Source organism: Rutidosis leptorrhynchoides, chromosome 11, assembly GCF_046630445.1.
Source record: "Rutidosis leptorrhynchoides isolate AG116_Rl617_1_P2 chromosome 11, CSIRO_AGI_Rlap_v1, whole genome shotgun sequence".
NCBI lineage: Eukaryota > Viridiplantae > Streptophyta > Magnoliopsida > Asterales > Asteraceae > Rutidosis > Rutidosis leptorrhynchoides.
The window spans coordinates 321,646,848-321,673,184 of NC_092343.1; the positions used below are offsets into that span (position 1 = coordinate 321,646,848).

General features: G+C 33.2%; 1 long non-coding RNA gene across 3 annotated transcripts; it reads right to left on the reverse strand.

The window, feature by feature from the left end:
- Window positions 1-23,568: 23,568 nt before the first annotated feature.
- On the reverse strand, window positions 23,569-25,651 carry LOC139877707 (uncharacterized). Of its 3 annotated transcripts, XR_011768734.1 has the most exons (5): window positions 25,338-25,651; window positions 25,095-25,143; window positions 24,685-24,789; window positions 24,284-24,414; window positions 23,569-23,907 (listed from the first exon to the last, which is right to left on the reverse strand). It is a non-coding gene; the product is annotated as an uncharacterized lncRNA (long non-coding RNA). The 3 variants fall into 3 exon arrangements; XR_011768732.1 differs by lacking the exon at window positions 24,685-24,789; XR_011768733.1 differs by having other exon boundaries at window positions 24,284-24,789.
- Between the last annotated feature and the right edge of the window lie 686 nt (window positions 25,652-26,337).

The window sequence follows — 26,337 nt, forward strand, 5'->3', positions numbered from 1 at the left end:
CATTGTTAATACACTTAATGATATACTTAATTATCATTATATCATGTTAAACATAATGTATTAATATATCTTAATACAATACATATGTATTTATTTTAATTAAGACGTTATTACGTCGATAACCGTTACATATATATCTTGTTTCAAATTCCTTAATTTAGTAGTCTCATTTTATGTATATAACCCATAGTTAATATACTTAATGAGATACTTACTTATCATAATACCATGTTAAATATATATATATATATATATATATATATATATATATATATATATATATATATATATATATATATATATATATATATATATGTCCATATATATATATGTCCATATATATATATATATATATATATATATATATATATATATATATATATATATATATATCCTCATGTCGTTTTTTCAAGTTATTAACGTTCGTGAATCGTCGGACAAACTTGGTGGTCAAACGTTTACATAAAATCCGTTTCAATTAATCAAGTCTTAACAAGTTTGATTTCCAAACATGTTGGAAATATTTAATCATGTAAATATCAATCTCAAATATATACATATATTTATATACATATCTTATTTACAAATAGTGGTCCGTGAATCGTCCGGAAAAGTCGAAGGTTACATGAACACAGTTCCAAATTTTTGAATTTCAATTTAACAGACTTTGCTTATCATGTCGGAAACATTAATTCATTTAAAGATTAAGTTTAAATTTGGTCTGAAATTTCCGGGTTGTCACAGTACCTACCCGTTAAAGAAATTTCGTCCCGAAATTTGTTTAAGGAAAGTTTGATAATGGAAGTAAGATTATTCTTGTATCAAGAACTATAACTTGAATTCTTATCATGAATTTGATCGTTCATATAATCATTATCAAGGAAATAGATTAATGGAGTATTTTGAATACCTTGAATGAGTCGAGTTCCGTTTATGAATAGCACGAGTTCAATAAATATAGAGTTTTTTCATCTTTGCGAAAATATGGATAGAACAATTCGATTACGCGAAGAGTATGAATGAAGCTATCGTAAAAGATGGAATTGAGGAAATAAAGTTTCGTCTTAATTTTTGACGTAGTCACAGTTGATTTCCGGATTTCAAGGAATGTAAAGAAAATCTTCGAAATCTATAAAAGATTTGATTTTTCGGGATTTAAGGAAATTAGGATCCTCTTTAATTAAATGCGGTAATCTGCCTCGATTGCTCTGTCTGTTATATCTACTATAAATTGACCTCTTTCGACTCATTATTATCACCATCCCTACTTTCTTCATCAATTCATACATCCAAAAGATTGTGAAAAATGCTCAATCCAGTTCTGGTTCTTGACCTAATATTGACGTTCGCCACCATTATCCTTCTTTTCCAGCTCCCTCCGGAGGAATCTGTTTATTTCTATTATGCTCTAGGGATTGTTGTATTTATCATTCTCCCGTGTCTTTATATTGCTATACGCATTGATATACACGGTTTGTAATTTCTGATTTGTTATTGGGCTTTATATTTTCCTTTATATTTCGGAGCTCCATGCTTTTGTTTTCTCTTCTCAACTTTAAGTAAAGCGATCAAGACGTCTCGATTTTGTAGGTACGAAATTTCAAATGAACATAACTAATGTTTTAAGCAGAAAGGAATTATAATAGCACGATTTAATTTGGTAAATTACCGGTATCACGGAAAAGATAGAACTATTAAGAAAATATGTTCTTGATATTTTTAGAGGTTAAATAGAATGAAGATTCGTGTAACATGACACATGATGATGATATAATCTGTGAATCATCATGTTCCATTAGAAACTCAGCATGACTTACTGTAATATTACCACATTGATCAGGCGTCATTATATTATACTAACTCATGCTTTGATTCCCAACACTACTTCAAAAACATTCATAATCTAAACTCGAAGTATATAGAAATTTAGAAACTAAAACAGTTTCCTTTAAGATGTAACACAGATAGCATGAAGAGATAAGTAATTTCGGACAAGAATATTTATGAAAATATCCTCAGAAATATCAAGGATATTTATGATGATATTTTTGGAATTTCTAAGATCGAAGGTTGATGAAGAAAATTCTTCCTCAAGTATATAGAATAAGTAAGGAGCAAGATATTCACTAAAGATTTCATCGGATACAGAATCATCCGGATTCTTTATGTACAAGTTTAGTCCTTATAATTTGTTCACCGTCTCCTTCATAGTTTTGCTTAATCCGCTTTCTAGTATCAATTTTCTGTTGAGCGTTTCCAACACTCTATTCTTTATCGTCAAACTTTTGACTGTTAAGGTCGTTTACAGTTTTTGCTGCTTCTTCAGCATTTTCAAAACTCAAAGAACTAATTCGCAGGTTGGGGTGCTTTTCAAAATTCCAGAATTGGAGTACGTAAGTCCGGGAGATAGACGTCATATGTAAGTATATAACAGTTGACGTAGAAACGTTGCGAAATTCGAAATAATGATTGATGCTTCCCGGTATGTGGTATGACAGTTATCGTTACAAGACGTTGATGAGTATATGATGGATTTCAATGAATAATGATAGTGATATTTCGGAGTGATTTAAGTTGAAAATTAACGGAGTCGCTGGTACGTTTACTGCTAATATGGTGGAACATAAAAGGTTCCCCGGTAACAACGATAGAAAGGCAATCGTATATATCAAGGTTTAATTAAGGTTTATCCAAATGAAACGTCGAAGTTGTATTGCTGAAGGTGTGACAAAACTGGATACTTGAAAAGGAATTGCAAAGTTATTTTCGGTAATAATAATGCCTAAGGATTTATCAAGGATACATGTTAAAGTCTTACTTAGGTTTAGAGAGCTTTTCAGGTGTATGACTATAAGTATAACTCTTTCTTTCTGTCGATAATGTGTGGTTGGTTCATCTTCTCGATTGATCAGTAGTTGGGGTATTTTCAAGAATCATAAAGGGTTTGAACGCAGGTTGTAATCGTCAATATACATATGATGTTCAAGATGAAATCATTCAGGATTTTGAATGAATATATTTATGAGTTTTATGAATAAGAGTGATGTTCTGCACAGTTTTGAATTCAAAGTATGGTTTTGAAAGATATAAGGATCTAAGAGTGATGCTATCTGTTATATCTTGACTTGAATTCTGATCTGTCAAAATCAAAATATGTAATTGAATCTGAATGAAAATGGTTGTTCTGATTTCTATGGAAGAATATATATCGTTGTGAAAGTAGTGAGTATAGATAATGAATATTAATAATTGAATGGTGTACAGTGTAACATATTAATTGTGAACTTAAATATTTCTCGGTGGAAGATGTGGGTGTTCGTGGAATTCTTGTGAATTTCGCAAGGTACGAATGATATTTTCTAGAAGGTTTCGGGTACATCTAAAATGAAAGTGTAAAATCAAACCTAATTGAATAATACACTTGGTTTATTAGGGGACAGAATTCTTTGAGGTGATGCAGAGATTTAGGTTGTTAACGAAGGATGTATATCATGGCATTTTAGTAATGCGAATTAATCGAGTAGTATTTACCCTTCAAAATTCACACATAACAGCTTAGTATGAAAAGATATAATACGGTTTCAAAATTCATATATATATATAAAATATATATATAAACTCTTTGGAAATAATGAGTTAATATTTCATAACTCGATAGTATAATATTCTTATTGGTGATTGATGTGTTGATATCTGCGATGGTTATGGAACTTGTGGTGCTTGTGGCACTTCCGGTGTTGCTGATGATGGTGAGACTGCTGGTGATACAGGTGCTGTTGATGGGGGTACTGGTGATGCCGGTGGTGTTGCTGGTGCTTGTAAGTTGTGCACCATATTCTCCAGATTGATTACTCGATCGCGAAGTTCGTTGACTTCTTCTATTACTCCGGGATGATGGGCGGTCGGAATGAGCGGATGAATAAGGTTTAGAATAGTAGATATGACATAATCATTGCGAGCTATTCTGGAAATGAGGGTGAAGATGGTGTTCCGGACAGGTTCGCCGGTAAGTGCTTCAGGTTCTTCACCAAGAGGGAAATTTGGTGGATGGAAGGGATCGCCTTCTTCTTGTCTACACTGATTAAGTCGACTACGAACCCATCCCCAATTCATCCAGAATTGGTGATGGCTGATTGGTTGATCCATTCCGGTTACACTGCTTTCGGAGCTCAGGTAGAAATCCATATCGAAATAGCTGTCAGATTCTGAGGAACTCGAACTAGTTGCAGGATTCATCTTGCACGGTTAGATAAAGGATTTTCGGTATGAAATAATTTTTGAATATCGGATGATATTCTATTTGCATAAAATAACTATATAGAGTACAAAGGATTCTGCAAATTACGGAGGAATTTTGGGAAGCTGTCAGACAAAGTTTACAGTAACAGATACGCTAAGATATGAATTTTGTCTATACACTAATCATGCAATCAATGCAGTAAGATGTTTCTAGACTAAGAATGTTAAGCAGGTAATTCCCGACAAGAGATGATAAACAAAACTTTTGACATGCAGACACGGTCGAAGTCCAGACTCATTAGACACACTAATGCAAGACCTGGTTCGCTAAGACCAACGCTCCGATACCAACTGTAATGGCCCGTCCAAATCCATATGGATGAATACAATAACATTTGGTCCCATTGCAAGGTTTTGACCTCTATATGATACGTTTTACAAACATTGCATTCGTTTTTAAAAGACAACTTTCATTACAATGATAGTTGACAAGTATGCATACCATTTTACAATATAACCAAACTTTAAATGACTTAATCTGTCATTTACTTAATAATATAATCTTTTTGAACTCAACGACTCGAATGCAACATCTTTAGAAATATGCCAAGAATGACTCCACGTAATATCTTTAATTTGAGCAAATGCACAGCGGAAGATTTCTTTCATACCTGAGAGTAACATGCTTAAAAGTGTCAACCAAAAGGTTGGTGAGTTCATTTTTTTTTAAAAGGCAATAAATTTATATATAAAATAAAACTAGCAAGAAGCTAGTAACAACAATTCTAATAACTTCAATAAACAGGATTCCACGACTCTACCAATCTCGAAAAAATACAACACATATGACTACAATATCAACAATCTAAGCTTCTATTCGCCGACCAAATCAACACCACACTAGTCCACATAAGGGCAACACTAGTTAGAACATGAGATCGGATAAAGAAACTAACCACGACTAACACCACGAAACTGAAACTGAGATAAAACCCGTCGATCACACAATCTAACAAAGTGGTGGTATAGCGAAATGTAGAAATGTTAGCGGAGAAAGAAACTACGAATGCAAAATTATAACCAATACCCCACGACTTGAATTTCTGCCCCTAAACGCCGAATCAACAAGAACCACAATCATGAAATATTCATTTCCAACAATTTAATAGACCACAAGATTTCCATTTTTCATTTTCATTTCCATAATCATTATACAGGCATTTCGCAATCTGCATAAAGATAAAATCATTCATATGGTGAACACTTGGTAACCGAACTAACAGGATGCATATAGAATATCCCCCGCATACAGGAATTTCGCAATCTGCATGCTATATACCATCCGTCGCAATCAGTATATATCAATCGAAGTACTAAAGCATTCGTAACCCGAATGGGACGTGTCAAGGTCCATAGATCTATCTTTAGGATTCGCGTCAATTAGGGGCCATTTCCCTAATTCTTAGGCTACCAAGCTAACAAGGGGCGATATTCGGTATTCGTAATCCAACCAAAGAATATAGTTTAAGTACTTGTGTCCATTTCGTAAAACGGTTTATAAAACAGCGCATGTATTCTCAGCCCAAAAATATAATAAAAGAGAATAATGAAACTCACTTTCACAAATTTTCAATTCGTCGAAAATCAGACTTAGCCACGGATCGATTCACGAACCTATAACAAATATGTACATATATATCAAAGTATGATAAATATATTCAAATCATATTTTTATTTACGTGTTGATGATTTAAGTTGTCAAGTTAGCAGTCCAACGTTAGTAGTCCAATGTTAGTAGTCCATATATATAGTTCAATGAAATGTCCCGTTCTTATTGATTAAAAACGTTCCATATTAATTGATTTCGTTGCGAGGTTTTGACCTCTATATGAGACGTTTTTCAAAGACTGCATTCATTTTAAAACAAACCATAACCTTTATTTCATAGATAAAGGTTTTAAAAAGCTTTACGTAGATTATCAAATAATGATAATCTAAAATATCCTGTTTACACACGACCATTACATAATGGCTTACAATACAAATATGTTACAACAAAATAAGTTTCTTGAATGCAGTTTTTACACAATATCATACAAGCATGGACTCCAAATCTCGTCCTTATTTAAGTATGTGACAGCGGAAGCTCTTAATAATCACCTGAGAATAAACATGCTTAAAACGTCAACAAAAATGTTGGTGAGTTATAGGTTTAACCTATATATATCAAATCATAATAATAGACCACAAGATTTCATATTTCAATACACATCCCATACATAGAGATAAAAATCATTCATATGGTGAACACCTGGTAACCGACATTAACAAGATGCATATATAAGAATATCCCCATCATTCCGGGACACCCTTCGGATATGATATAAATTTCGAAGTACTAAAGCATCCGGTACTTTGGATGGGGTTTGTTAAGCCCAATAGATCTATCTTTAGGATTCGCGTCAATTAGGGTGTCTGTTCCCTAATTCTTAGATTACCAGACTTAATAAAAAGGGACATATTCGATTTCGATAATTCAACCATAGAATGTAGTTTCACGTACTTGTGTCTATTTTGTAAATCATTTATAAAACCTGCATGTATTCTCATCCCAAAAATATTAGATTTTAAAAGTGGGACTATAACTCACTTTCACAGATTTTTACTTCGTCGGGAAGTAAGATTTGGCCACTGGTTGATTCACGAACCTATAACAATATATACATATATATCAAAGTATGTTCAAAATATATTTACAACACTTTTAATATATTTTGATGTTTTAAGTTTATTAAGTCAGCTGTCCTCGTTAGTAACCTACAACTAGTTGTCCACAGTTAGATGTACAGAAATAAATCAATAAATATTATCTTGAATCAATCCACGACCCAGTGTATACGTATTTCAGTATTGATCACAACTCAAACTATATATATTTTGGAATCAACCTCAACCCTGTATAGCTAACTCCAACATTCACATATAGAGTGTCTATGGTTGTTCCGAAATATATATAGATGTGTCAACATGATAGGTCGAAACATTGTATACGTGTCTATGGTATCTCAAGATTACATAATATACAATACAAGTTGATTAAGTTATGGTTGGAATAGATTTGTTACCAATTTTCACGTAGCTAAAATGAGAAAAATTATCCAATCTTGTTTTACCCATAACTTCTTCATTTTAAATCCGTTTTGAGTGAATCAAATTGCTATGGTTTCATATTGAACTCTATTTTATGAATCTAAACAGAAAAAGTATAGGTTTATAGTCGGAAAAATAAGTTACAAGTCGTTTTTGTAAAGGTAGTCATTTCAATCGAAAGAACGACGTCTAGATGACCATTTTAGAAAACATACTTCCACTTTGAGTTTAACCATAATTTTTGGATATAGTTTCATGTTCATAATAAAAATCATTTTCTCAGAATAACAACTTTTAAATCAAAGTTTATCATAGTTTTTAATTAACTAACCCAAAACAGCCCGCGGTGTTACTACAACGGCGTAAATCCGGTTTTACGGTGTTTTTCGTGTCTCCAGGTTTTAAATCATTAAGTTAGCATATCATATAGATATAGAACATGTGTTTAGTTGATTTTAAAAGTCAAGTTAGAAGGATTAACTTTTGTTTGCGAACAAGTTTAGAATTAACTAAACTATGTTCTAGTGATTACAAGTTTAAACCTTCAAATAAGATAGCTTTATATGTATGAATTGAATGATGTTATGAACATCATTACTACCTTAAGTTCCTTGGATAAACCTACTGGAAAAGTGAAAAATGGATCTAGCTTCAACGGATCCTTGGATGGCTCGAAGTTCTTGAAGCAGAATCATGACACGAAAACAAGTTCAAGTAAGATCATCACTTGAAATAAGATTGTTATAGTTATAGAAATTGAACCAAAGTTTGAATATGATTATTACCTTGTATTAGAATGATAACCTACTGTAAGAAATAAAGATTTCTTGAGGTTGGATGATCACCTTACAAGATTGGAAGTGAGCTAGCAAACTTGAAAGTATTCTTGATTTTATGAAACTAGAACTTTTGGAATTTATGAAGAACACTTAGAACTTGAAGATAGAACTTGAGAGAGATCAATTAGATGAAGAAAATTGAAGAATGAAAGTGTTTGTAGGTGTTTTTGGTCGTTGGTGTATGGATTAGATATAAAGGATATGTTATTTTGTTTTCATGTAAATAAGTCATGAATGATTACTCATATTTTTGTAATTTTATGAGATATTTCATGCTAGTTGCCAAATGATGGTTCCCACATGTATTAGGTGACTCACATGGGCTGCTAAGAGCTGATCATTGGAGTGTATATACCAATAGTACATACATCTAAAAGCTGTGTATTGTACGAGTACGAATACGGGTGCATACGAGTAGAATTGTTGATGAAACTGAACGAGGATGTAATTGTAAGCATTTTTGTTAAGTAGAAGTATTTTGATAAGTGTCTTGAAGTCTTTCAAAAGTGTATGAATACATATTAAAACACTACATGTATATACATTTTAACTGAGTCGTTAAGTCATCGTTAGTCGTTACATGTAAATGTTGTTTTGAAACCTTTAGGTTAACGATCTTGTTAAATGTTGTTAACCCAATGTTTATAATATCAAAAGAGATTTTAAATTATTATATTATCATGATATTATGATGTACGAATATCTCTTAATATGATATATATACATTAAATGTCGTTACAACGATAATCGTTACATATATGTCTCGTTTCAAAATCATTAAGTTAGTAGTCTTGTTTTTACATATGTAGTTCATTGTTAATATAATTAATGATATGTTTACTTATCATAATATCATGTTAACTATATATATAACCATATATATGTCATCATATAGTTTTTACAAGTTTTAACGTTCGTGAATCACCGGTCAACTTGGGTGGTCAATTGTCTATATGAAACCTATTTCAATTAATCAAGTCTTAACAAGTTGGATTGCTTAACACGTTGGAAACATTTAATCATGTAAATATCAATCTCAATTAATATATATAAACATAGAAAAGTTCGGGTCACTACAGTACCTACCCGTTAAATAAATTTCGTCCCGAAATTTTAAGCTGTTGAAGGTGTTGACGAATCTTCTGGAAATAGATGCGGGTATTTCTTCTTCATCTGATCTTCACGCTCCCAGGTGAACTCGGGTCCTCTACGAGCATTCCATCGAACCTTAACAATTGGTATCTTGTTTTGCTTAAGTCTTTTAACCTCACGATCCATTATTTCGACGGGTTCTTCGATGAATTGAAGTTTTTCGTTGATTTGGATTTCATCTAACGGAATAGTGAGATCTTCTTTAGCAAAACATTTCTTCAAATTCGAGACGTGGAAAGTGTTATGTACAGCCGCGAGTTGTTGAGGTAACTCAAGTCGGTAAGCTACTGGTCCAACACGATCAATAATCTTGAATGGTCCAATATACCTTGGATTTAATTTCCCTCGTTTACCAAATCGAACAACGCCTCTCCAAGGTGCAACTTTAAGCATGACCATCTCTCCAATTTCAAATTCTATATCTTTTCTTTTAATGTCAGCGTAGCTCTTTTGTCGACTTTGGGCGGTTTTCAACCGTTGTTGAATTTGGATGATCTTCTCGGTAGTTTCTTGTATAATCTCCAGACCCGTAATCTGTCTATCCCCCACTTCACTCCAACAAATCGGAGACCTGCACTTTCTACCATAAAGTGCTTCAAACGGCGCCATCTCAATGCTTGAATGGTAGCTGTTGTTGTAGGAAAATTCTGCTAATGGTAGATGTCGATCCCAACTGTTTCCGAAATCAATAACACATGCTCGTAGCATGTCTTCAAGCGTTTGTATCGTCCTTTCGCTCTGCCCATCAGTTTGTGGATGATAGGAAGTACTCATGTCTAGACGAGTTCCTAATGCTTGTTGTAATGTCTGCCAGAATCTTGAAATAAATCTCCCATCCCTATCAGAGATAATAGAGATTGGTATTCCATGTCTGGAGACGACTTCCTTCAAATACAGTCGTGCTAACTTCTCCATCTTGTCATCTTCTCTTATTGGCAGGAAGTGTGCTGATTTGGTGAGACGATCAACTATTACCCAAATAGTATCAAAACCACTTGCAGTCCTTGGCAATTTAGTGATGAAATCCATGGTAATGTTTTCCCATTTCCATTCTGGGATTTCGGGTTGTTGAAGTAGACCTGATGGTTTCTGATGCTCAGCTGTGACCTTAGAACACGTCAAACATTCTCCTACGTATTTAGCAACATCGGCTTTCATACCCGGCCACCAAAAATGTTTCTTGAGATCCTTGTACATCTTCCCCGTTCCAGGATGTATTGAGTATCTGGTTTTATGAGCTTCTCTAAGTACCATTTCTCTCATATCTCCAAATTTTGGTACCCAAATCCTTTCAGCCCTATACCGGGTTCCGTCTTCCCGAATATTAAGATGCTTCTCCGATCCTTTGGGTATTTCATCCTTTAAATTTCCCTCTTTTAAAACTCCTTGTTGCGCCTCCTTTATTTAAGTAGTAAGGTTATTATGAATCATTATATTCATAGATTTTACTCGAATGGGTTCTCTGTCCTTCCTGCTCAAGGCATCGGCTACCACATTTGCCTTCCCCGGGTGGTAACGAATCTCAAAGTCGTAATCATTCAACAATTCAATCCACCTACGCTGCCTCATATTCAGTTGTTTCTGATTAAATATGTGTTGAAGACTTTTGTGGTCGGTATATATAATACTTTTGACCCCATATAAGTAGTGCCTCCAAGTCTTTAATGCAAAAACAATCGCGCCTAATTCCAAATCATGCGTCGTATAATTTTGCTCGTGAATCTTCAATTGTCTAGAGGCATAAGCAATCACCTTCTTTCGTTGCATTAATACACAACCGAGACCTTGCTTTGATGCGTCACAATAAATCACAAAATCATCATTCCCTTCAGGCAATGACAATATAGGTGCCGTAGTTAGCTTTTTCTTCAATAACTGAAACGCTTTCTCTTGTTCATCCTTCCATTCAAATTTCTTCCCTTTATGCGTTAATGCAGTCAAGGGTTTTGCTATTCTGGAAAAGTCTTGGATGAACCTTCTGTAGTAACCAGCTAGTCCTAAAAACTGGCGTATGTGTTTCGGAGTTTTCAGGGTTTCCCACTTTTCAACAGTTTCTATCTTTGCCGGATCCACCTTAATACCTTCTTTGTTCACTATGTGACCGAGGAATTGAACTTCTTCCAACCAAAATGCACACTTTGAAAACTTAGCGTACAATTCTTCCTTCCTCAATACTTCTAACACCTTTCCCAAATGTTCACCGTGTTCTTGGTCATTCTTTGAGTAAATAAGTATGTCATCAATGAAAACAATGACAAACTTGTCAAGGTATGGTCCACACACTCGGTTCATAAGGTCCATGAACACAGCTGGTGCATTAGTTAAACCAAACGGCATGACCATAAACTCGTAATGACCGTAACGTGTTCTGAAAGCAGTCTTTGGAATATCATCTTCTTTCACCCGCATTTGATGATACCCGGAACGTAAGTCAATCTTTGAATAAACAGACGAGCCTTGTAGTTGATCAAATAAGTCGTCGATTCTCGGTAGTGGGTAGCGGTTCTTGATGGTAAGTTTGTTCAACTCTCGGTAGTCGATACACAACCTGAATGTACCATCTTTCTTCTTGACAAACAAAACAGGAGCTCCCCACGGTGATGTGCTTGGTCGAATGAAACCACGCTCTAAAAGTTCTTGTAATTGGCTTTGCAGTTCTTTCATCTCGCTGGGTGCGAGTCTGTAAGGAGTACGAGCTATTGGTACAGCTCCTGGTACAAGATCTATTTGAAATTCAACGGATCGATGTGGGGGTAATCCCGGTAATTCTTTCGGAAATACATCGGGAAATTCTTTTGCAATAGGAACATCATTGATGCTCTTTTCTTCAGTTTGTACTTTCTCGACGTGTGCTAGAACAGCATAGCAACCTTTTCTTATTAGTTTTTGTGCCTTCAAATTACTAATAAGATGTAGCTTCATGTTGCCCTTTTCTCCGTACACCATTAAGGGTTTTCCTTTTTCTCGTATAATGCGAATTGCATTTTTGTAACAAACGATCTCTGCTTTCACTTCTTTCAACCAGTCCATACCGATTATCACATCAAAACTCCCTAACTCTACTGGTATCAAATCAATCTTAAATGTTTCGCTAACCAGTTTAATTTCTCGATTCCGACATATATTATCTGCTGAAATTAATTTACCATTTGCTAATTCGAGTAAAAATTTACTATCCAAAGGCGTCAATGGACAACTTAATTTAGCACAAAAATCTCTACTCATATAGCTTCTATCCGCACCCGAATCAAATAAAACGTAAGCAGATTTATTGTCAATAAGAAACGTACCCGTAACAAGCTCCGGGTCTTCCTGTGCCTCTGCCGCATTAATATTGAAAACTCTTCCACGGCCTTGTCCATTCGTGTTCTCCTGGTTCGGGCAATTTCTAATAATGTGGCCCGGTTTTCCACATTTATAACAAACTACATTGGCATAACTTGCTCCGACACTACTTGCTCCGCCATTACTCGTTCCGACACCATTTGTTCCTTTCGTTCTATTAACCCCTGGTCCGTAGACCTCACACTTCGCCGCGCTATGACCATTTCTTTTACACTTGTTGCAAAATTTGGTGCAGAACCCCGAGTGATTCTTTTCACACCTTTGGCATAGCTGCTTCTGATTGTTGTTGTTGTTGCGGTTATTATTGTTGTTGGAATGATTGTTGTAGTTGCTGTTGTTGTTGTTGTTGTTGTTGGGCCATTTGTTGTAGTTGCGATTGATGTTGCGATTGTTGGGATAATTGCTGCGATTATTGTTGTAATTGCTGTTGTTGTTGTATTGGTGATTCTTATCACCGTTTTCCTCCCACTTTCTTTTGACTTGCTTCACATTGGCCTCTTCAGCAGTCTGTTCTTTAATTCTTTCTTCAATCTGGTTCACTAGTTTGTGAGCCATTCTACATGCCTGTTGTATGGAGGCGGGCTCGTGTGAACTTATATCTTCTTGGATTCTTTCCGGTAATCCTTTCACAAACGCGTCGATCTTCTCTTCCTCATCTTCGAATGCTCCCGGACACAATAGGCACAATTCTGTGAATCGTCTTTCGTACGTGGTAATATCAAATCCTTGGGTTCGTAACCCTCTAAGTTCTGTCTTGAGCTTATTGACCTCGGTTCTGGGACGGTACTTCTCGTTCATCAAGTGCTTGAATGCTGACCACGGTAGTGCGTACGCATCGCCTTGTCCCACTTGCTCTAGATAGGTATTCCACCATGTTAACGCAGAACCTGTGAAGGTATGCGTAGCGTACTTCACTTTGTCCTCTTCAGTACACTTACTTATGGCAAACACCGATTCGACCTTCTCGGTCCACCGTTTCAATCCGATCGGTCCTTCGGTTCCATCAAATTCCAAAGGTTTGCAGGCAGTGAATTCTTTGTAGGTGTATCCTACACGATTTCCTGTACTGCTAGATCCAAGGTTATTGTTGGTATGTAGCGCAGCCTGTACTGCGGCTATGTTTGAAGCTAGAAAAGTACGGAATTCCTCTTCATTCATATTCACGGTGTGTCGAGTAGTCGGTGCCATTTCCTTCAAAATAGTCAAATGGAACAAGTTAATCATACAGAATATTAAGAGTAGTTAATAGTATTTCGTAGCATAATATGAACTCATTTATCAAAGCTTTTTCCTCATATTAGCATTTTATAAGTTTAAATTCGGGTAGTACCTACCCGTTAAGTTCATACTTAGTAGCTAATATACAATTCAACTACTACAATTCTATATGAAAAACTGATTATAATAATATTTTGAGTTCAAACTTTTATACAATATTTTACAAACTTACAATACCGCTTATTTTACATAAAGCATGAAATATAGCACATAATAACTTTGATACAAGATAGTTGTGAAGATAATTCTAGCTAGTACACAAGTCGTTCAGCAAAGGCAATAAAGACACGTAATTCATACGTCCAGAAACAAGTCATGCATTCTGGTTTTACTAGGACTACTTCCCATCCTTGGTCTTGTGGAACATAACCGTTATGGCCGTTGATAAGACAGCGTGTTGTAACGTCGTCAAAGGGACGAGGGTTACGTAATGTCCAACAGTCCCGTAATAATCTAAAAACCTCATTTCTTACCCCAATTACCGACTCCGTCACTTGTGGAAATGTTTTGTTTAATAGTTGTAGCCCGATGTTCTTGTTCTCACTTTGGTGAGAAGCGAACATTAATAATCCGTAAGCATAACATGCTTCTTTATGTTGCATGTTAGCCGCTTTTTCTAAATCACGAAGTCCAATATTCAGATATATTGAGTCAAAATAATTTCTTAACCCGTTGCGTAAAATAGCATTTGGGTTCCCCGCAATATATGCGTCAAAGTAAACACATCGTAACTTATGGGTTTCCCAATGTGATATCCCCCATCTTTCAAACGAAAGTCTCTTATAAACCAAGACATTCTTGGAACGTTCTTCGAATGTCTTACAAACTGATCTCGCCTTAAATAGTTGTGCCGAGGAATTCTGGCCGACTCTAGACAAGATTTCATCAATCATGTCTCCGGGTAGGTCTCTTAAAATATTGGGTTGTCTATCCATTTTGTGTTTTTATACTGTAAAATAGACAAGAGTTAGATTCATAAAAAAAAATACTTATTAATACAAGCAATTTTTACATATATCATAAAGCATAAGCACACTATATTACATATATTACACCACACGAATACAACTATCTTATTCCGACTCGCTCGTTTCTTCTTCTTCGGTTTTGGTTCATTTTGCCAAGTTTCTAGGGATATATGATGTTTCCCTAATACGAGCCGTCGTTTTCCACATTGGTTTAGAAAAACCTGGTGGTTTAGAGGTTCCCGGGTCATTGTTACAACTTAAGGACTTCGGGGGTTGACGATACATATAAAGTTCATCGGGGTTGGAATTAGATTTCTCTATTTTTATGCCCTTTCCCTTATTATTTTCTTTTGCCTTTTTAAATTCAGTTGGGGTAATTTCTATAACATCATCGGAATTCTCGTCGGAATCCGATTCATCGGAGAATTGGTAATCCTCCCAATATTTTGCTTCCTTAGCGGAAACACCATTGACCATAATTAACCTTGGTCGGTTGGTTGAGGATTTTCTTTTACTTAACCGTTTTATTATTTCCCCCACCGGTTCTATTTCTTCACCCGATTCCGATTCTTCTTCAATTTCCGATTCTTCTTCCGGTTCCGACTCTTCTTCCGGTTCCTCTTCGGGAACTTGTGAATCAGTCCACGAATCATTCCAATTTACATTTGACTCTTCATTATTATTAGGTGAGTCAATGGGACTTGTTCTAGAGGTAGACATCTATCACATAATATCAAACACGTTAAGAGATTAATATAACACATAATATTCATATGTTAAAAATATATAGTTTCCAACAAAAATGTTAAGCAATCATTTTTAAAGAAAACACGGTCGAAGTCCAGACTCACTAATGCATCCTACAAACTCGATAAGACACACTAATGCAAATTTTCTGGTTCTCTAAGACCAACGCTCGGATACCAACTGAAATGTCCCGTTCTTATTGATTAAAAACGTTCCATATTAATTGATTTCGTTGCGAGGTTTTGACCTCTATATGAGACGTTTTTCAAAGACTGCATTCATTTTAAAACAAACCATAACCTTTATTTCATAGATAAAGGTTTTAAAAAGCTTTACGTAGATTATCAAATAATGATAATCTAAAATATCCTGTTTACACACGACCATTACATAATGGTTTACAATACAAATATGTTACAACAAAATAAGTTTCTTGAATGCAGTTTTTACACAATATCATACAAGCATGGACTCCAAATCTCGTCCTTATTTAAGTATGTGACAGCGGAAGCTCTTAATAATCACCTGAGAATAAACATGCTTAAAACGTCAACAAAAATGTTGGTGAGTTATAGGTTTAACCTATATATATCAAATCATAATAATAGACCACAAGATTTCATATTTCAATACACATCCCATACATAGAGATAAAAATCATTCATATGGTGAACACCTGGTAACCGACATTAACAAGATGCATATATAAGAATATCCCCATCATTCCGGGACACCCTTCGGATATGATATAAATTTCGAAGTACTAAAGCATCCGGTACTTTGGATGGGGTTTGTTAAGCCCAATAGATCTATCTTTAGGATTCGCGTCAATTAGGGTGTCTGTTCCCTAATTCTTAGATTACCAGACTTAATAAAAAGGGGCATATTCGATTTCGATAATTCAACCATAGAATGTAGTTTCACGTACTTGTGTCTATTTTGTAAATCATTTATAAAACCTGCATGTATTCTCATCCCAAAAATATTAGATTTTAAAAGTGGGACTATAACTCACTTTCACAGATTTTTACTTCGTCGGGAAGTAAGATTTGGCCACTGGTTGATTCACGAACCTATAACAATATATACATATATATCAAAGTATGTTCAAAATATATTTACAACACTTTTAATATATTTTGATGTTTTAAGTTTATTAAGTCAGCTGTCCTCGTTAGTAACCTACAACTAGTTGTCCACAGTTAGATGTACAGAAATAAATCGATAAATATTATCTTGAATCAATCCACGACCCAGTGTATACGTATTTCAGTATTGATCACAACTCAAACTATATATATTTTGGAATCAACCTCAACCCTGTATAGCTAACTCCAACATTCACATATAGAGTGTCTATGGTTGTTCCGAAATATATATAGATGTGTCAACATGATAGGTCGAAACATTGTATACGTGTCTATGGTATCTCAAGATTACATAATATACAATACAAGTTGATTAAGTTATGGTTGGAATAGATTTGTTACCAATTTTCACGTAGCTAAAATGAGAAAAATTATCCAATCTTGTTTTACCCATAACTTCTTCATTTTAAATCCGTTTTGAGTGAATCAAATTGCTATGGTTTCATATTGAACTCTATTTTATGAATCTAAACAGAAAAAGTATAGGTTTATAGTCGGAAAAATAAGTTACAAGTAGTTTTTGTAAAGGTAGTCATTTCAGTCGAAAGAACGACGTCTAGATGACCATTTTAGAAAACATACTTCCACTTTGAGTTTAACCATAATTTTTGGATATAGTTTCATGTTCATAATAAAAATCATTTTCTCAGAATAACAACTTTTAAATCAAAGTTTATCATAGTTTTTAATTAACTAACCCAAAACAGCCCGCGGTGTTACTACGACGGCGTAAATCCGGTTTTACGGTGTTTTTCGTGTCTCCAGGTTTTAAATCATTAAGTTAGCATATCATATAGATATATAACATGTGTTTAGTTGATTTTAAAAGTCAAGTTAGAAGGATTAACTTTTGTTTGCGAACAAGTTTAGAATTAACTAAACTATGTTCTAGTGATTACAAGTTTAAACCTTCAAATAAGATAGCTTTATATGTATGAATTGAATGATGTTATGAACATCATTACTACCTTAAGTTCCTTGGATAAACCTACTGGAAAAGTGAAAAATGGATCTAGCTTCAACGGATCCTTGGATGGCTCGAAGTTCTTGAAGCAGAATCATGACACGAAAACAAGTTCAAGTAAGATCATCACTTGAAATAAGATTGTTATAGTTATAGAAATTGAACCATAGTTTGAATATGATTATTACATTGTATTAGAATGATAACCTACTGTAAGAAACAAAGATTTCTTGAGGTTGGATGATCACCTTACAAGATTGGAAGTGAGCTAGCAAACTTGAAAGTATTCTTGATTTTATGAAACTAGAACTTTTGGAATTTATGAAGAACACTTAGAACTTGAAGATAGAACTTGAGAGAGATCAATTAGATGAAGAAAATTGAAGAATGAAAGTGTTTGTAGGTGTTTTTGGTCGTTGGTGTATGGATTAGATATAAAGGATATGTTATTTTGTTTTCATGTAAATAAGTCATGAATGATTACTCATATTTTTGTAATTTTATGAGATATTTCATGCTAGTTGCCAAATGATGGTTCCCACATATATTAGGTGACTCACATGGGCTTCTAAGAGCTGATCATTGGAGTGTATATACCAATAGTACATACATCTAAAAGCTGTGTATTGTACGAGTACGAATACGGGTGCATACGAGTAGAATTGTTGATGAAACTGAACGAGGATGTAATTGTAAGCATTTTTGTTAAGTAGAAGTATTTTGATAAGTGTCTTGAAGTCTTTCAAAAGTGTATGAATACATATTAAAACACTACATGTATATACATTTTAACTGAGTCGTTAAGTCATCGTTAGTCGTTACATGTAAATGTTGTTTTGAAACCTTTAGGTTAACGATCTTGTTAAATGTTGTTAACCCAATGTTTATAATATCAAAAGAGATTTTAAATTATTATATTATCATGATATTATGATGTACGAATATCTCTTAATATGATATATATACATTAAATGTCGTTACAACGATAATCGTTACATATATGTCTCGTTTCAAAATCATTAAGTTAGTAGTCTTGTTTTTACATATGTAGTTCATTGTTAATATAATTAATGATATGTTTACTTATCATAATATCATGTTAACTATATATATAACCATATATATGTCATCATATAGTTTTTACAAGTTTTAACGTTCGTGAATCACCGGTCAACTTGGGTGGTCAATTGTCTATATGAAACCTATTTCAATTAATCAAGTCTTAACAAGTTTGATTGCTTAACATGTTGGAAACATTTAATCATGTAAATATCAATCTCAATTAATATATATAAACATAGAAAAGTTCGGGTCACTACATTCAATACATCACCCTGGAATAATCAAGACGTATTGTAAATATAATGTCTAAGACTCAATCACAACCCATTGTACAACTATTGTCTTTGAAGTTATCTCGACGTGTTGTGTACATGTGTCTTACGATTTATCTGACGTATTGTAAATATATTGTCTAAGACTCAATCATGACCCATTGTACGACTATTGTCTTTGAAGTTATCTCGACGTATTGTGTACATGTGTCTTACGATTAACCAAGACTAGTATAGTATAAGGAAATATGTATAAATACATGTATAATACAAGAAAAGTTAGCTAGGACATGGTTAGTATAGATTTTTGCAAAATAATCCCATAGCTATTTTGATGATTTCTAACCAATCTTGTTTTGCCCATATCTTCTTCGTTATAAATCGGTTTTGAGTGATTCAAATTGCTATGGTTTCGTAACGAACTGTAGTATTTAGAACTAAACTGAAAAAGTAGTGGTTTATAGTCAGAGTTACAGGTTACAAGTCCATATTTGAAAGAGGTAGTCATTTCCGTCGAAAGAACGACATCTTGATGACCATTTTGAAAAAAAACATACTTCTACTTTGAGTTTAACCATAATTTTTGGATATGTTATCATGTTTATATGAAATATTATTTTCCCAAAATACAAATCTTTAAATCAAAGTCTTAGATAGTTTTTTTTTTTATTATCCAACCCGAAACAGCTCCCGGTTTTACTACGACGGCGTATGTCCGGTTTTACGGTGTTCTTCGTGTTTCCAAGTTTTAAATTATTGAGTTAGCATATCATATAGATATAAAATATGTGTTTAGTTATTTTTAAAAGTCTAGTTAGAAGGATTAACTTTGTTTGCGAACAAATTTAGAATTAACTAAACTATGTTCTAGTGATTACAAATTATTTTCTTCGAATAAGATAGTTATATAAGTAAGAATCGAACGATGTTATGAACATCATTACTACCTCAAATTTAGTAGGTAAACCTACTGGAAGTGACAAGAAATGATCTAGCTTCAAAGGATCTTGGATGGCTTGAAAGTTCTTGAAGTAGAATCATGACACGAAAACAAGTTCAAGTAAGATTATCACTCGAATTAAGATAGTTATAGTTATAGGAATTGAATCAAAGTTTGTATATGAGTATTACCTTGATTTAGAATAATATCTTACTGTAAAAAACAAGGATTTCTTGAGGTTGGATGATCACTTTACAAGATTGGAAGTGAGCTAGTAAACTTGGAAGTATTCTTGATTCTATGAAACTAGAACTTGTAGAATTTATAAAGAACACTTAGAACTTGAAGATGGAACTTGAGAGAGATCAATTAGATGAAGAAAATTGAAGAATGAAAGTGTTTGTAGGTGGTTTTGGTCGTTGGTATATGGATTAGATATAAAGGATGTGTAATTTTGTTTTCATGTAAATAATTCATGAATGATTTATAATATTTTTGTAATTTTGTGTAATCATTCATGCTAGTTGCCAAAAGATGGTTCCCACATGTTTAATGACTCACATGGGCCGCTAAGGAGCTGATGATTGAGTGTATATACCAATAGTATATACATCTAGAAGTTGTGTATTGTACGAGTACGAATACGGGTGCATACGAGTAAAATTGTTGATGAAAATGAACGAGAATGTAATTGTAAGCATTTTTGTTAAGTATAAGTATTTTGATATATGTTCTTAAGGCTTTCAAAAGTGTATTAATACATATTAATACAATACATATATATACATTTTAATTAAGTCGTTATTTCGTTGTTAATCGTTACATGTATATATTGTTTCGAAACCCTTAAGTTAGTAGTCTCGTTTTTATGTATATAGTTCATTGTTAATACACTTAATGATATACTTAATTATCATTATATCATGTTAAACATAATGTATTAATATATCTTAATACAATACATATGTATTTATTTTAATTAAGACGTTATTACGTCGATAACCGTTACATATATATCTTGTTTCAAATTCCTTAATTTAGTAGTCTAATTTTATGTATATAATCCATTGTTAATATACTTAATGAGATACTTACTTATCATAATACCATGTTTTATATATATATATATATATATATATATATATATATATATATATATATATATATATATATATATATATATATATATATATATATATATATATATAGAGGTAGGTTCAAACGAGAACCAATAAAATGTAAAGAACCGCCAGAACTAATTTCAACCCTTGATCAAATCTAATCATATATTTTTATTAAAATATTTTTTAAAACTGAAAAGGGCATGATTGTAAAATGGATTTTCCTTTATTTTCTCTCTTTTTATTTTATTTGGACGTTATCTCCTACATTAATAAACTCCGATAAGATTTAGTCAAAGTAAACCAGATAAAGCAATATTTAATATCATCATCAACACCTGTCAATTTTCTTATCAATTGTTTCTGGTTCTCATTTATTTTTTTGTTCTCCTTATTATTTGTGGATTTTGTGCAATTGTGCACAAGTATTATAAACTCTTAAAGTTATATACATGCAGTCAATCGTAAGTGTTCACATGTACATATATATCAATGTTCATAAGTGAACATTTTCCAAAATGTTCATCGTTGTGCACACATTAGCTATCGTTTAAGGTCCATCCTCTAACATAATCGGAAGTGCACTTTTGAACATATGTGATCGGTTCTGGCAACAACAAAATTGTACACATGTTTTTACAATTCTTGTATATATAACTATATCTCATATGTGCTGATGTGCATATATGAACATGTGTGATAATCATCGACTTCATTCAACTAAGGAATCATTCATAGAAAATATTCATCGTTGTGCACCCATTTGCTATCGTTTAATTTCCCCTGTCTTTAACATGACCGAAAGTGCACTTTGGAACATGTTTGATTGGTTGAGATTGTTCACATGTTTCTACAATTCTTGTATATAAAACTATATCTCACATGTGCATATATGAACATGTGTGATAATCGTCATCGACTTCATTCAATTTAGGAATCATTGATAAAAGAATGAACAATGACTACAAAACTGAAATTTGAATAGATTGTTATCTACAAAAATGATGAAAGAAGTTGTACATGTGAACAACGTAGGAGATGAACAAGACTAGCGGTTACATCATCTTTATACTCGGGTTTTATATGGTCGGGTTAATTTCATCATTTTGTTCATCACTAATCAATATGAACCGGATCCCAGATTTATCGCTTTAATCGCCATCATCTTTATAATCTTCATCTTTATAAACTCGACCATGGAATTTGGGCAATAACTTCTTGTGCGATAACGACGATAAAACATGGCTGAAGAAGGGTAATTGGCGGCCAACGATGAAGAGTAGTCGGTGACAAGGATAAAGAGTCGTTATTGGTCGATGATGATATGCAGTTAACGTTGAAGAGTCCTTAGTGGCCAAAGATGAAGAGATTATGAAAAAGAATACGTGGGTGCAAAGAATTAGGGTGACAGAGAGAGAATAGGTCAACAGATAATTAATTCATATTTTGACTGTGATTCCTAAATTAGCCTTTTACATTTCCATGCTTCATCATTGTATTAATTACAACTTTGCCATCTCTGTTTTTAACCATTGATTAAAAGATTTGATGGTGTAGATTAGTTCTTCCAGTTCTTTACTTTTTTTTAGTTCTCATTTGATATATATATATATATATATATATATATATATATATATATATATATATATATATATATATATATATATATATATATCATCATGTCGTTTTTACAAGTTATTAACGTTCGTGAATCGTCGGACAAACTGGGTGGTCAAACGTTTACATAAAATCCGTTTCAATTAATCAAGTCTTAACAAGTTTGATTTCCTAACATGTTGGAAATATTTAATCATGTAAATATCAATCTCAAATATATACATATATTTATATACATATCTTATTTACAAATAGTGGTCCGTGAATCGTCCGGAAAAGTCGAAGGTTACATGAACACAGTTCCAAATTTTTGAATTTCAACTTAACAGACTTTGCTTATCATGTCGGAAACATTAATTCATTTAAAGATTAAGTTTAAATTTGGTCGAAAATTTCCGGGTCGTCACAATTTAACACGTCTAGATAGCACAGCACTAATTGATAATGCTAATTAGTGCAGTTCCTTGAACCGGTCTAATAAACTCAATTAGACGTGTTCCTCCTTTTTTGTCAATTAGACGTGTTACCGGAACACCTCTAATTGATTAAATTAACACGTCTAATTGATTAAATTAACACATCTAATTGTAAATGACACGTCTAATTGATTAAAGGAACACGTCTAATTGATTAAATTAGACGTGTTTCCGGTGTTGCCGGTAAATGTTAACCCTAGTTAAAATATCAAATATTTCAAATAATACCCGACAAATACCAAATGTACCAAATATACCAAATTAATTTACTACAAAACCAAACAATATATAAATATCTTTAAAGTATTTACAAAAAAAAAAAATCATAAATATAATTTACAGTGGAGGAAACTTTAAACTAAAAAAAGGTAGCTATAGCTAGTTCTTTGAGCATCCATCCAGCATGTCATGTCATCCCATCAGCCAAGGCACCCTTTGTACTTGTATGATTTCATGAGGAATTAGGTATATGAAAGCCGGATTGTTTCTTTCTATTCAGTTAATTCCTTCCTCCTCGTCATCTTCAGTTATTGTAGCCTTCTTCTTCGAGTACCATATTGTCTCATGACACTTCGCATGTTGCAAAGGCCTGCATTATTCTCAGATTACAAATCGAAAACAAATCATAAAGTATAGGTGCTCTAATAGCCTTATGCCCTTATATGAGCAACTGGTATGTATAAGTAACTTTGAGTCATAGTAGATCAAGAAGGGCTAGGATGACCCAAAGCACTTTTTTCTACATTTTGTAGTTAATCCGATTTAAACATAACTAATTCTTGTATAGCATGGTTTCGTAGGCTTTGGGCTTTTTCCTTTGTATCTTTATGCCTTCCGATTTTACACATTAGACCCATGAGAAATACTGTAACACATGAGCAATCAGCTCGTTCTCAAACAAATGGGTCTCAACTAGTGCCATCTTTAATTGTTAATGAGCAGTATGAAGAAGAGAGAAAAATAACCTGACGTTACGTTGCAGGAGATGATTAGCTTGGACTGTTATTAGTAACAAGAGATTGGTCCAAGCCCGCTTCACTAGGCCGAAGAGAAGATATTATGAACCCGGGTTAAACGACATTCTGACTTGGCATAACTGTAACAGAAACGATTGTAAGATTTACTGGAAATTAAATGTTAAAACTCTGACATCGAAAATCAGTTAAAAAGTTCATAATACATTCTCATGATGCATTATATTTTGCTATAATGGAGGTGGATTTGAATAAAGTATTAACTAACTATTCTTTAAGGAAACATATTACTTTAAAAGAGCATGATTTATCATTTATGAATTAGCAGTTAAGAGATCTCGTTGCAAGAGGCTTATTCTATCATTCCTAAATGAAACATAAAGTAAACTTACAACTGCAATGTTGAAACCATTTACTTTGAGCATATTCTTAAAACTTCCTTTCGATCTAGCGTCCCAAATCTACATAATAGTTATGCACTCTCACTCTGCTCAACACTATGCAATGCCAAAAAAATCAAATAAAGGCCCTCAAGTTGAATAACTATAATTAACTAAAGAACTATTAAACTAAATACAATATCAGACTCAATAACACCCATAAAGTAAACTTAGCCAATAATTTGCCTCTATAAAAGAAAAATTCAAGTACAAAATGTACGATTTACACATTTGAAATAAAGAATCGTAGAGTTTGTTTTCTATAACAGGGAAAAAACCAACCTGATGCTTATCACATTCTAACACTAATTAAAACCATAAAGTTCAAAAATTTAGATCAGGAGAACAAAAATTTAACACACCTTCTTGCAATTGTTGTTGGATGTTTCTGAACTTTATGCAACTGGAGTTCTGATCCATCACAAATTTGGAACATCAGTATGATTTGGTTAGTAGAACACAAATAGATATATACATAAATTGCTGCGATTTTATGATGACAAAATGAATGAAGTGTACCGAAGTATCATATTAAGATCGAAACCCTAAATCTCGTGAATCGATAGCGAAAGTAAAAACTATAGATAAAATTACAAAACAATTACCTAGGGTTTTACACCCAGTGATAAACAACAAAATTGACGGTTACTGAAAGAGCAGGCAACGATTCAGTGTACATATATGTCGTCGGCAACACCGAGTATCGTAGTTTTCGCAGAAGGAATGCAGTGGCCCGTGGAAATAGGAACATAAAAAAGGTTTGGGGGTTTTTCCATTTTATAGATATAGAGGGAAGGAAGCTTGTGGAGATGGAGAATGAAGTTTGAAGATGAGGTGAAGAGACGAAGAGATGGAGAGGATGAAGGGAGACGCAGATTACCTAGGGTTTTTGTTGTACAGTTTAGAAATTTTTATACTCCGTAATAACAAGTCTAAAAAATAGTAACTTAAATGTGTTGTATAATTTAAGGTATCAACACGTCTATATTTGAACGCGTTCCTTCCATCTAGTTAAGTAGACGTGTCACTGCGTCTAACTAATATGTTAATTAGAGGTGTTCCGCCCTTTTTTATCAACAACACATCTAAATATGTCAATTAAACGTGTCAACACGTATAAATAATATGTTAATTAGAAGTGTTCTGTATTTTTTCTAATTAGACGTGTCCATTTGTTTATATAGACGTGTTAATTAAATTAACACGTCTATATATGGGGTCTAAATGAGGATAAATGTAGTAGTGATATGAGATGGTTGTTATGAAAAATGAAATCTTGTGGTCTATTAATTACAATTTGATATATATAGATTAAACCTATAACTCACCAACATTTTTGTTATGTTTAAAGCATGATTATTCTTAGGTGATTGTTAAGAGCTTCCGCTGTTGCATGCTAATTTAAGGACAAGATTTAGAGTCAGCATGCTTGTATAATATTGTTTAAAAACTGCATTCGAAGACTTAATTTGTTGTATAATATTATTGTAAACCAATATGTAATGATCGTGTGTAAAACATTATCTTTTAGATTATCATCACTTGATAATCTATGTTATGTTTTTTTAAACCTTTGTCGATAAAAATAAAGGTTATGGTTTGTTT